This window comes from Lathyrus oleraceus, chromosome 3, assembly GCF_024323335.1.
Source record: "Lathyrus oleraceus cultivar Zhongwan6 chromosome 3, CAAS_Psat_ZW6_1.0, whole genome shotgun sequence".
NCBI lineage: Eukaryota > Viridiplantae > Streptophyta > Magnoliopsida > Fabales > Fabaceae > Lathyrus > Lathyrus oleraceus.
Window position 1 is genome coordinate 250,495,444 of NC_066581.1, and position 8,800 is coordinate 250,504,243.

Below are 8,800 nucleotides of genomic sequence, written 5' to 3' on the forward strand. Positions count from 1 at the left end.
CATGACCTCCACCAAGTGAATGGACTTGCAAGTCAACTTGCTAAGGAATAACTCCACACAAGTCAACAAGACTATGCCATTCTCCTACCTAAGTGCACTCGAGTTCGGGTATAGAACTCATCTCACAAAGATCACCAAGCATACAAAGAATTAATACTCAAACAATTCAATCATTACATACAATACAGTAATCCCAAATTGCACAAAAAATATGTCACAAAACAGTATACAATACAATACAACAAATATGAAAAGTAGGCAAAATCCACTAGGCAATAGATCCCCAACAAAGTCGCCACTTTTCTGTAGCAGGGTATTCGTTACCATTAGAGATATTGACTAAGTCTAAGGTAAACCATACAAGTCGAGTCTCCACCGCACTTCTATTTATCCAAAGGAATGGTTAGAAAGCGAACAAAAACCTAAAAGTTTTATCGAATCAAAAACTAGTAAAAATGTCATAGATCTGTGTAAGGGGGTTGGTTATGCAATGGGAAGGTTTTAAGCACGCAAAACATCCTAGGTACTCCTAGGGAGCCCTTTTCACATTTGTTGTAAGGTTGGTATTTTGTGAAAATTTGTTTGTGCAAACATGATTGAAGAGATGAGAAGAGAATATACAAGTTATTTATATTTTTGTGTTTGGATGGATAAACCCATTGCCTACGTACCATCTTAAAAAGATTAGGATCAAAACCTCGTAGTTCGGGATAAAAATCTCAAAAAAAAATTGGTGAATTGATTGGTCCAAAAGCCTTAAGGTCTTTTGTTATCCAAGGGAGAAAACTCAACCTAAAACCACAAATCCACCATGTGAGGATAGCTTCAACATGCTACTGAGGGGTTAACCCTATAATAAGCATGGAAGACTCATTGTCCATCACTAAGGATATAGGTGAGTATTACATCTACCTCAAGGATAACTCAAACATAATAGCTAAAGGTTATGAAAAAGTTTTGATTAAGAGAGTGGCCATTGAAACCACAAAAGGTATTTGAATGAGTGGTATTTACCAATGAAAAGTATTTACAAAATGTGGTCAAAGTTGACTTAAAGATTCAATTCAATATAAGTGTTATGAAAAGAAAGTTTGAAAATCAAAAAGCATAAGGCTTAGGTTTCTAATGTTTGAAAACAAGTGTTAAATGTTTGCACAAAAAGTTTTGGCTTGAGTTAGAGTGGAGGGAAGAAGAAGAATGGCTAAAGTCCTAATCATACAAGAGATAAGGGATAAGAAACAAGACCACAAATGGAGTTCCCCTCTTGAGATCATATTGATGATCCAAGTAGCTCTCATCCTTTGGAATATGCAAGCAAAATTATAATAAGCTCAAACAACAATCACACAAGTCTCTTAAGAGATCCTCAATGCATCTTGTCTCTTTCACTTTGGGTGAACATGACAATGGTTCCACACTTAGGCTCAATATTGGAATCCCTAGCACAAGAACACACACATTAAAAAGTTCCATCAAACAATCAAGAATGAACAAAAGGAGTTTTAGAGATTGGTCCTTTCAAAGTCCTCTTCAACATTTGTAGCATTCTAAAGGTCCAATGCCTAGGTGCTCTTTGACTTTTATAGCATTCTAAAGGCCCAATGCCTAGTTCCTCTTTGACTCCAAATTTGCTTAGGGAGAGTCCTAAAGTCTAAGTCCATTTGTCCATTTCTTTGCATTTGGTCCACAACAATCAAAACAAAACACAAGCACAATAATATATACAGAATTATGTGCTCAAGTGAGCAAAAGGCAAATTGCATTAACATAAACATGTGCTCAAGTGAGCAAAGGGAAAAGCAAATGAATAATATGTACAAGAATAATAAATTGCATAAAAGTAAAGTGCAAAAAGTAAATGTTAATTGTTAATGATTAATGTCAGTAGTTAGTGTGCCATAAGGCAAATTTAGCGCTATGTTAAGCAATCGTAATTGGACTTATGTAGAAGTCACAACTATCTGAGGCCGGTCAATAATAATGTAGGCAATAACACAAGTTAGAAGTCTTGATTAGTGAACCAAGTTCCAACAACTTGCCATGCCAAAAAGAAGAAGAGAAATGATCTTGTATTGGTTTAAGTCCTTTACATGATTTAGAAGACAACCTATCCTTAATGCAAAGCCATTCACTTGATCATTTGATCAAGATGAATTAGATTTGAATCAAGGAAGATTAAACCTCCCTAATCAATGCTAACTTATCAACCTTTAACTCATTGATCAAAAGAAAAGAAGAAGAAGAAGAAGAAGGAGATGGATTATGGAAATGAAGAACATAAGGTGCATTAAGTAAAAATGGAATGTACTAATCCATAAATGTTGACCAAAGATAATGAGAATCAAGGTCAAACTCTAAAAAACAGAAGTGGGATGAAGATTGGAGGTCAAGAAATAAACCACATATTTTTAGCATTTTTAATATTTGAAAATAAACTTGAATTAAAATATTAAAGAAAGGTCAAACTTCAAATTCACTTCAAATCAACTTTAAAAGGTCCAAGTGAATTATCCCAAGTTCAACAAGGTCAAACAATGTTTGACAAAAAATTTCAGCATTTTTAAAAAGTCAGAAACTATTTTTAATCAATTAAAAATGAAGAAAAATAACCTAAATGAACTAAAATCTCAAATAAATCTCAAATCAATTAATAAATTGATGAGAATATTTTTCATAGATCCATCATCATTCAAATAGGCTAAGAAAATATATTTGTGTTTTTTGAATATCAAAAACTATTTAAAATAAATTAAAAATAACCAGAAAAGAGAAAATTCACAAAAAATACCAAATGATAAAATAAAAAATATTAAAAATCTTTTTTAGAAACTAGAACTAAAAAGAGAAATAATGGAATTGGTCCCATATTTTTTGGAATTAAAATGAGAGAGTTATGAATTTTTGAAGTTAAATGAAATAAAAGGAATTAAATGGAAATTATAAAAATCAGAAAAAACCACAGCGCTTGGATGGAACCTCATTAATTGACATCACTCCTATATGAAGAGATTCGGTGAGCTCCGGCGACGCTCCAAAAATGCAGAGATTCAAATGTTCACTAAAATGGGCGATCTAGGCACCGTTCGAAAGGTGAAGTGATGTACATCACTCCTATATCACTCACTTCCACTCTAGATTCCTATTAAGAGAGAAATCAGAGATGGAAGTTTGGTGATGTCCAACTGGACTTGCTCGATTTCAACAATTAAGCATATAACAATGATGTCTCTATAGAGAGTACTTCAGACAACACAATATCAAGGCCAATAGATCAAGGAACAAAGAGATTCGAAGCAAAAACCAGTTGATTCACACCTTTGGATTGTGAAGCTTTGAGTCCCTTTCCTTGGTTCCTTTTGCAAAACAAAACTTCAATGGATTAAATAATGAAGGTTTAGGAACTTTAGATCTGAGAATTCAACCAAATGCAATTGAATTTCAGATCTGAATTTTGGAAGAAAGATGAACTTAGTTCCTTTGGTATGGTTGAGGATTCACTCTTGCAGCTTTTCAGGCGCCCTTAGGTTGGAAAATTATGAAGCATAGCACATGTATTTATAGCTGGAAATGGCTGAACAAGTGAGTTCACTCGTGTGCATGGCAAATGGATTTCTCCTTGCATGGGCTTGTGTGATCATGTGGAAGGCCCAATGAAGATTGGAATGACCTGAGGAGCTCATGTGAATTGCAAATGAACGTGTACATTGAGTATAAACAGCTCATGCATGGCAATTTGAATTGAATTTCACAAAATGCATTAAATCTTCATGCCTTCGAAAATGGTGTTTCCAAACTCCAAATGCTACCTCATGAGTAATGGACAGAAAGCTTGTTGCATAAGGAACAAATGATATGTTGATCAAAATTTCAATTGGGTCTTGGAAATTAGTGATTTTTGAGTTTAAAGTGTAAGGTGCAAAACATGCATAAGTGAAGTTTCCAAATTTGGTCAATGTTCAAGCCCTTCTGTCTCAATGATGAAAGCTCCACATGACAAAACCTTAAACAAGAAAGTTTTATATCTTTTCATGAAAACCAATTTGGACTTAAATTTTGCATCATTTGGATTTTTGATGAAGAAGTTATGGGCACTTAAAGTTGGACTTTTTTCCTTTTCAATGCATTTGGCCCAAAGTGACCTATAATGTTTTGCATTATCACATGTATTTCTTTTGAGATTTTGAAATTTTACTAAAAATAACATTTTAATTAGACACAATAAGCTTTCCAATTCATTTTGTTCCACCTCAAAATAATAAAAAATGAATGAGTTATGTTCTTGGGAAGTTGACCCAAAATTAGGGTTTCAGTCAAAATGACCTATAATGTCTTGGAATGGATGATGATCTTCCAAGCCTCAAATCCAATTTTGATGAACATTAAAGTTGTTCATATTGTCCTTAAGAACAATTCTGCTCTTGGGATCATCTCCATTTGACCAACACACAAAAAGTTAGGTCTCAGTGCATTCCAAAATAGTCAGATGAATTGACTGATCAACTTCTCAAGTCCACAACTCATATCTTGATAAATTGATGATTGAGGATACTCAAATAAGTTCAAATATGCATGAAGTGATGAATTAAAGAACTTCCCTTGATTGTATTTGACCATGGGCTGAGGTTGCTTCATGAGCAAGGCATTGTTGATGATCAGATCAATTAGGGTTTCCTTGGGAAACCAAACTCAAATCCTTTGACTTGCTTTGATCAAACATGATGAATTGAGATACTAGGGAGGCATATTTGATGGATGAGAGCTTTGGGAACCATTTCCATGCTTGCCTTTGTCTTCTCTTGGTCTTATCATTGCACAAAGGATCTCCTAGAAGCTTTTAAACCTTATGATTGCTCAAGCTACAAACAAGAAATGTTAGTGTCATATTTTTGTGCTTTTGGTTAATAAATAAGAAAAGTAATGATATACAATTCAAACATGCTTGGTGATCTCAAACCACTCACAAGAGAGACCTCACCCAAAGGCAAAGGGAACCAAGATGCTTATGATCCTTGAGGCTATGCAAATGCAATGTTATGATGCCATGAGGGATCTTAGGGCCAAAATTGGGGTCTTACAGTTCCTAGAATGGTTTCTTGAGATTTTCTCTACGCTTCCCCATAGTTTAGATGAATGATTGCTCAGTAACCAGTAATTGTCCATCTTTTCCCCGACAAAGTCTGTGGTTTTCTACTCTTATACCGGTAGTTGTAAACCCTATTTCTATCCCATTGCGGAGTTAACCTTATTTTTGTTCATCCTAACCGATGACGGTTACTCTTCCGTGGTTTTCTACCCAGTATCCGGTAGATGTAATCCCCTCTTTGACGATTATCTTTATCCAATATTCGGTATTGATAGACCTTCCCCTTTTTTGAGTATGTCTCCCAGTAACCGATGACATATCTCCCGGATCATTGCCTTTGTCAATGTATCCCCCAACGAGTCATCTTTCATTTGCCGATTGTCGGTAATGATTGTTTCTCCCTTTGATTTGGTCATCATTTTTTATACCTAGTATTTGGTATCCCGATGCCCTTTTTCTTTCGGTCGACTTATCCTTCATTAAACCAGTAACCGGTTGTGGATAATCTTCCATGCGAGTATATTATCTATATTCTGACAGTGATAGATAATACATCTCATGCGCTCTTTGGTCGAAGTCTTTTGTTCTTCCCCAGTCGAGTAAGATTTGTATCCCCTTTTGTGGAATCGAATGCCCATCCTGTAATCGAGTCTTCTTTTTAGCCCTCTTTTGGATGATGAGTATCTTGGGAGTGTTCCCCAATTCACGCTTGGTCGGTCACCTATTATATGCCCAGTAACCGATATCCCTGGTGTTCCTTCCCTTCTGCTCCCTATTATGACTTTTGTCCCCTGTGGACTCAGATTTCCTAAGTCGAGACATACCTTTTTTAGGTCCTCCTTAGATGATTTTTTTGATGCTTGATATCTCTCACCCTTATACCGGTTTTAGATACTCATTCTCCCTGAGCGTGTTGCCCTCTCACCCTTATACCGGTGTTTCGATCACATGTCTCCTTGAGCTTATTACCCAGTAACCGGTAATACCTCATCCTGTTGTTTCCTCAGATGATTCCTGTGTAACATTCCCCAGCGAAGTCCCTTATCGGATTTTTCCCCATCTGAGTCCGGATTTTTATCAGAAGTATCCTTTGTGGATAGTTCTGCTGTATTGGCATATTCCCTAATACATGCATCTTTGAGTCAGCTCGGGTCCTTCCATTGAACTTTATTCCCCAATTCATGGAACTCCTCTCGTGTCTCATAGTAAGTTTTAAGTCGTGACATGCTCACGCACTTTATTCCCTTTCTTATCCCCATAAGAATCCTCAGAGTCTCTGTCCCATTGAGTGTATTACTCATATGGATTGTCAGTCTCTTCCGATTCGTTTTCTCCTTTGTGGACACATATCTCCGCAGAGTATTACCTTTTACATACATGCATTTGCATCATGAGGTCTCTTAGGGACCAAATCTCGTCTCTTTGTTATTATTTAAGCCCATTCTACCTCGTCGAGACAAATATTTTAACCTTCACTTCTCCGGCTAGAATGACCTTAAATAGGGGCATCTGTAAGACCCTAATTTTGACCCTAAGATCCCTCATGGCATCATAACATTGCATTTACATTGCCTCAAGGATCATAAGCATCTTGGCTCCTTACCTTTAGGGTGGGGTCTCTTGTGAATTGGTTTGAGATCACCAAGCATGATTGAATTATATATTATTGCTTTTCTCATTTTATTTACTAACCAAGAGCACAAAAATATGTCACTAACATCTCTTACTTGTAGCTCGAGCAGTCACAATATCAAAAGCTTCTAGGAGATCCTATATGCATTGATATGGCCAAGAGAAGATGAAAGCAAGCATGGCTATGATTCCCAAATCTTTCATCCATCAAATATGCCTCCCAAGTATCTTAATTCATCATTTTGATCAAAGCAAATCAAAGGGTTTGAGGCTTGTTTCCCAAGGAAACCCTAATTCATCTGTGCATCAACTGTGCCTTGCTCATGAAACAACCTCAACCCATGGTCAAATACAATCAAGGTAAGTTCTTTAATTCATTATTTCATTCATATTTGAACTTATTTGAGTGCCCTCAATCATCAATTCATCAAGATATGAGTTTTAGACTTGAAAAGTTGATCAGTCAATTCATCTGACTATTTTGAAATGCACTGAGACCTAACTTTTTATGTGTTGGTCAAATGGAGATGACCCCAAGATAAAAAATGTTCTTAAGAACCATGTGAACAACGTTCATGTTCATCAAAAGTTTATTTGAAGCTTGTAACGTCACCATCCATTCCAGGACATTATAGGTCATTTTGACTGAAACCCTAAATTTGGGTCAACTTCCCAAGGACACAACTCCTTCATTTGTCATGATTTCAAGGTGATACTTAATGCATTGTAAATATTAATGTGTCTACTTCAAATGTTATGTTGAGAAAAATTTCAAAATCTCAAAATAAATACATGTGATAATGCAAAACATTATAGGTCACTTTGGACCAAGTGCATTGAAATGTGAAAAAGTCCAACTTCAAGTACCCATAACTTCTTCATAAAAAATCCAAATGATACAAAATTTAATTCCAAATTGATTGTATTGAGAAGATATACAACTTTTATGTTGAAGGTTTTGTCATTTGGAGCATGCATCATTGAGACAGAAGGGTTTGAACTTTGGCCAATTTTGAAAATCCCACATATGCATGTTTTGCACCCTACACTTCAAGTTCAATTTTCACTAATTTCCAAGGCCCAAATGGAGTTTTGATCAACATGACATTTTTTCCTTATGCAACAAGCTTTCCAACCATTACTCATAATGTTGCATTTTAATTTTGGACATGGTATTTTCGAAGGCTTGAACATTATGGCACATCTTGGAAAATCATTTAAATTTGCATTGCATGATCCATTAATACACAATCCGCACGTCCAAATTGCTTCTATCATGCATCAGCTGCCAAATCCAAGTGGAATTGGGCCCTTCATGCGCCTGTACAGGCCAATGCATGGAGGCCCTTTCCATTCATGCAAGGAATTTTTCATGCACTTCAGCCATGCCTTGCCTTTAAATACATTGCATATGAACTTCATTTCACTAACCTGAAGGCGCCCCAAATGCTGTGCAATTGAAACCTCACCCTCACACCAAAGGAACTCTCTCCTTTTCTCTCAATTTTCAGATCTAGAATCCAGTTGCCTCGACTGTTTTCTTAGATCTAAAAGTTCCTAAACCTATCACCTTGATTCATAGAGTGTACTGCAAGCTTTAACACCAAGGAATTGTGAATCCAAGCTCTGCAAATCAGAGGTTTACTTCTGATTTTAATTTCTTCGAATCAACTCATATATTGCTTGTTTCTTGTTGTTGCTGTGTTGTCTGAAGTCCTCTTCATAGAGGCAATCATTTCATGCTTTGAATTTTCAAAATCCAACAAGTTTCAGTTGAACTCCATGAAATTCAACCTCTGATTTCTCTCTCAACAGGAATCTAGAGTGGATTTGGTTGGTACAGGGGTGATGTACATCACCCCACCTTTCGTTTGGTACCTGGATCGTGGCTTTTCATGCACATTTATTTCTCTGTAATTTTTGGACTTCGCCAGAGCTGCCCGGAGAAGACGGTGGCACTGGCCACCGTCTGGTCTCCAGATTGAATCATGACCGTGTATTTCCATTTCCAGATTTGATCTAGACCCTTCAATGTTATGACCTAATTAATGGCTAGGTGTGATTGCATTGACTGAAGCGTTTGGT